The sequence below is a fragment of the Mus pahari genome, chromosome 22 (assembly GCF_900095145.1).
Source record: "Mus pahari chromosome 22, PAHARI_EIJ_v1.1, whole genome shotgun sequence".
NCBI lineage: Eukaryota > Metazoa > Chordata > Mammalia > Rodentia > Muridae > Mus > Mus pahari.
In genome coordinates this window covers 46373325-46378982 of record NC_034611.1, presented here as the reverse complement: position 1 = coordinate 46378982, position 5658 = coordinate 46373325, and positions in this window count along the sequence as shown.

Here is a 5658-nt window from a genome sequence, read left to right as displayed (position 1 = left end):
CTGTATATTGCTTTTATTATGTTTAGGTATGGGTCTTGAATTCCTGATTATTCCAAGACTTTTATCATAAAGGGGTGTTGGATTTTGTCAAATGATAAGCATCTTTTAAATCCAATATCATTGGCACTCAGGAGGAACAACACTCAGGAGGGTATAGGGATTATGAACTATTGGGTGTGCATACATAACCCGTTTGTTTACCTCTCTTAAGTCTTGTGTTAGTCTATAATTGCTAGTTCCAGGCTTCTTGACTGGCAGGAGGCCGATTGACATGGTGTCAGAATCCCTGCGTTTAATAGCCTCTTGATATTGGGAGGGGTATACCTTCCTTAGCGAACAGGGGCATGGGGTACTATCAGACCCCTACAGGCTTAGCCCCTGGCTCGAGCTCAATCCAAACTGGGGTCTGATGTTTATCCCTCTTCACTCCTGTCTCTGCACAAGCACTGGGGAAGTAATGTAGACAAGAAGTAATTTCATCCTTTGATGTGGGGAAAGCTCAAAAAATCAGTACTCTTCAGCCACAGTGGTGGTCAGGACATGCATAGGCGTCTCTGAATCTAATAGTTTGACTCCCTCTGGGGAGAAATGTAGTTGTGCCCTCATTTTTGTCAACAAACCTCTCTCCAAGAGGGGTTATAGGGATTCAGGTATAACAGGGAATGAGCGGGTTACCCTGCCCATTCCCAAGTCCACTGTTCTTTGGGTAGCCCATGAGTATTGTTTAATTCCTGTTGCTCCTTGGACCCAAGATTTTTTTTTTTATTTTATGTATTTTATTTTTGAAGAAACTTCACCCTCAGGTTTCAGCAAGACAGAATGTTGTTGGGCTCCATTGCCAGCAAGGAAACTGGTGGGTTTCCCCTCCACTCTTAGGGTTACTCTGGGCTCGGGGAGGGATGAGCCCTGCCCCCCTAATCTTCATCTGCTAAGGACAGGGTTTGGGTAGAGTTCTTCCTCTTAGGGCACTCCCTGGCCCAGTGGCCTTCCTCCTTCCAATAGGTACATTGGTTCTTCGTTAAGTGGGGGGGCATTCTCAATCCTTGGGCCTCCCCTCTACTTCCTTCTTTAGAGGCTACTTATTTTAGGTGCCTCCTGTGGTCTTCTGCTTTGGCCATGGCTGCCAACGGGATGCCAGGTCATGAGTTTGTTGCCTCTGTCCTCTCATTTGCTTCTCTGCCATCTGTCTTCCATTAAAGACTCTCTCTGCCATTATCATTAAGGCCCTCAGATTCTTTTCTCCTAACGTCTCAAACTTCTGGAGCTTTCTCTTGATACCTGGCACTGCCTGATTAATAAACACTAGAGCTATTGCTGCTTTTGCTTCTGATAATTCAGGGTCCACGGGGTGTATTGTCGGAATGTCTCCATGACCCTCTCTAAGAAAGCTTCAGGGCTTTCATTTTCTCCCTGCCTAATGTCATACACTTGGGCCAGATTTGTGGGCAGTCTTACTGCCGCCTTGAGACCAGCCAGCAGAGCCTGACGGTAGACCAAGCGCCTCCTCTTGCCTCCAACCATGTTAAAGCCTCAGTCTGGGTGAGATAGGGGGAACTAAGCATCGGTAGCTGCTTTGTTACTGGGGGGCTCCCCAGTGGGGCCAGGAACCAGCTTCCTGGCCTCTGCCTGGATTCTCTCCCTCTATTCTGTGCTGAAGAGGACCTGCAAAAGCTGTTGAGAATTGGTAGAAAAGGTCGCGGATTTCTGTTAGCACAGGGTCTTAAAAATGGTCAGAGATCTGCGCAGACTGGCAGGCATTAACACCATCAACCGTAGTAGAGTTGAGGAAACTACACATCAGTCCTTTATAGAGTTAAAAATCCCCTAATTACCTGGAGTTTTAGGCTGAGTTGTTGGTTCTAATCATGTACAGGACTTGTTTAACCTGAGCTGGAGGAGTGGAAGGTAGGGAATGGACCAGGAAATCAAAGTAGAGCTTACAGAAGCTGATGGATAGCTGATGGACAGCTGCAATCCTCTTTGAGGTCCCTGTTGTTAGCCTGGAGGTCTCAGGATTTCTTCTGTCCTGGATCAGGCCTAACACTGGAACCTTCTGAGCGAGCACATTGGTGGTAGCTGTCAGGACATAAGAGAGAGCTGAATCCTATGGTCTGCTTTTCAAAATATCACTCTGCTTTTGGAAGCTTGAGGCTCATCGAGCAGCCCAGGTGGAGCCCAGTCGGACTTTAAGAAAGCTGAGTTCAGTTAGGAACTTCAATGATGCTCTTGTACTCCCAGGTAAGTACTTGCCTGCAGCTCTCACCTTCAGGAAAGAGGATTCCTTTCGCAGCAGGTGGCGACTATTACAGAAACCCACAACTGGCCAACATGCAGAGAATACTGATTAGGGGTGGGGGGTACCCAGCCCAGTAGGTGCATCTACTATACAACCCTATATACCTAGGGTTCAGGGGACATTACAGAAAAAGGGATGGAAAGATTGTAAGGGTCAGAAGACTGAAGTCTGCCGTGAGAGTGTGTTTTCTAGCCATCACAGAGAAGTTACACCCATGAATGCTGCCTAACAAGATCTGAATGGTGACATTAGTTGACATGCCAATGTGAAAAGGGGAAACCTCATGGGGCCCCACTCCTAAATGGAGAGCTACAGGCAACCGAAGATTGCTGAGAGGGAAAGATTGCTCTTTCCCGCGGATAAACCCCATAGCTGGTTATCCCATACTAAGGGATCAGCCCTAAAGTCATAAACATACAAACAACTGAATGGACTCAGCAGGTTGTATGCGTTCCCACTCTTACATGCATGGGAACATGCAAACGTGTGTGTGTGTGTGTGTGTGTGTGTGTGTGTGTGAGTACATGTGCGCGTGAGTGCATTCATATGTGTGAGTGTATGCGTGCTTGTATGTGTGTGCATGTGCAAGTGTATATGTGTGAGTGTGTGTGTAGCAATAATAATTAAAGAAAAAGAGACCATGGATTTGGAGGTGTGTAATAAAGGTCACTGAAGTAGTGGGAAACAATGTAGATATAGTACATATATATGAAATAAAAAATAATTATAAACCAAACCAACCCAAAACCTACAACAGATCAAAACAGGGCTCAAAGAATGGTATTTATTAGCAGTATAAAAAAAAAGTTAATGAATTTAACATAATAATGAAAAGTTATCAAGTTTCAAATTGTAAAAGGAAACAATTAAATTTAAGGGGTTATCCAAAGTACATGCACATGAGGCTATACTTTCTTCCCCCACTTTTTTCTTTTCTTCTTTTAAAAATATTTATCTATCTATTTATTTAATGTATGTGAGTACACCATTGCTATCTTCAGACACACCAGAAGAGGGCATCGGGTTCCATTACAGATGGTTGTGAGCCACCATGTGGTTGCTGGGAATTGAACTCAGGACCTCTGGAAGAGCTGTTGGTACTCTTAATCACTATGCCATCTCTCCAGCCACCCTTCTTCTTTCTTAAGTTCCTCCTTAATTCCCTTTTTCTTTTCTCTGTTCACATCTTCTGTCAACCACTGGAAAGTCAGCCATTATACTGTATGAATTACTCCTTCTAAGAGATGTTTTTATTGCAAAAGCTCATTGTTTTTTGCTCTGGCATTGATTAAAGTGCAGAGAACCTCTGAGAACATTAGATCCTTGGACTTTATTCTTAGAGCTCATAGTGTAGTTTGGTGTGTCTCGGGCTTTCTTTAGCCTTGGACACTGCATTGCTGTCAGCACCAGAGGTACCACAGGAGGCTGGAATCTGCTAGTGGTATGGGCAGTGGTCACTGACTTCAGAGGCTTTCAGGTGACGGGAGAAGCGGCCTCTCAGCATGCCTGTTTCTCTAGCTAGGAGTGAATCAAATTGGAGAATCACTGTTTAGATGGGGTCAGTTTTCACAGTAGCTATCACTATGGGATCATTCTTAAGCATTGGGAGTAGATGAGGAGGTGTGCCCGAATTATCCCCTGTGATCATTTATATTTCTCCTGTAGCTTGTGTTTGTAAATAAAGTTTTATTGGCTCACAGACATGCTTATTTGTTTACATATGGCCTGTGTCTGTTTTTATGATGCAACAGATTGAAGCAGTTGCTGCAAAAGTCTGGCTCACGAAGTCTAAAATGTTTGCTGTCTGGCCTCTCAGTCTGTGTGGGATGAGCACTGTGCGCCAAGGTGATCCTGGAGCTGTACAGTGCTGGTTATGTCACTGAACCTGAACACTGGGCACAGGCTAAACTTGTTTACAGGAGAAATGATGGTTGTGTGGGATATATCTTATATTTCTTTTTTTCTGATGTGTATATGGGTTTACGTGTACATGCGTGTAGAGGCCAGGGGTTGACTCTGGATGTCTTCCTGAGTTGCTCTCTACCTTAATTTTCAAGACGGGCGCTCTTACTGAACTTGGATCTCATTAATTTGCTGAGACTAGCTGACCAGCAAGGCCTAGGGTTCCTCCTTTCTCTGACTCTCCAGTGCTGGGATTATATGCATGCTGCTGGCCTTTTTATGTGGGTGTTAGGGATCTGAGCCCAGGTCCTTAGGTTTGTGTGTCAAGAACTTAACCTACGAACCGTCTTCCCAGCCCCATTTATTATTAGGTTGTTATTTATCTATCATCTATCATCTATCTATCTATCATCTATCTATCTATCATCTATCTATCATCTATCTATCATCTATCTATCTATCTATCTATCTATCTATCTATCTATCATCTATCTATCATCTATCATCTATCTATCTATCATCTATCTATCTATCATCTATCTATCTATCTATCTATCTATCTATCTATCTATCTATATCATCTTTCTATCTATCTATCACCTATCGATCTATCATCTATCTATCTATCTATGTATCTATCTATCTATCATCTATCTATCTATCTATCTATCTATCTATCTATCTATCTATCTATCTAAAGCTAGGCTGAGGCCCACACTAGCCTCAGGCCTCTGGTTCAAGCAGTCTTCCTGTCTCAGCCCCTTACCTGGCGGAGGCTACAGACATGTGCTGCACTGCACTGGGCTTTGGGATTACATTTAAAACACTCAAGCAAAAAGAAAGCACAAAGACTGTTGGGGGACTCAGGGGAAACACTGATGGAAGGGTACCGCTGGCAATATGTACTTGGTGTTTATGTAATGGCTATCTTTACGCGTCTTTGAAGATTTTATTTTATTTTTTTACAATAAAAAATAACCAAACAACAAAAAAGGCACGAGTCAATGATAAAGACTTAAGTTCCAAGGCCGGACAAGGTGGCAAATGTCTCTAATCCCAGCTCTCAGAGTCAGGGCTAGGAGGATCTCTGTGAGTTCTGAACAGCCAGAGCTACATTGAGGGGAGCAACCTTTAAATTCCTATGGCAGTAACTGGGGGAGGCTGGAGGCAGCTGGTATTTAGGAAACTGTGTGTGAAGACTGAGCCTAGTGAGTTTCTTGGTCCCCAGAACAGAAACAGTGTCTGTTTTATTTGGATTTCACCCTCATCAGCCTGATTACGGGGAACCTGTACTCTGGCAAAGAGGCAGACCCGGATAGGCTTGCCATTGCAATCCTGAAATACAATCATGTGGATACCCTGGAGTGCTTAGATTTGCACAATGCTCTTGAAATGAAAATGGACCCATTTTTTTCTCATATCATTCTGTCTCATGTAATATTTTTACTTTTCTTTTATTT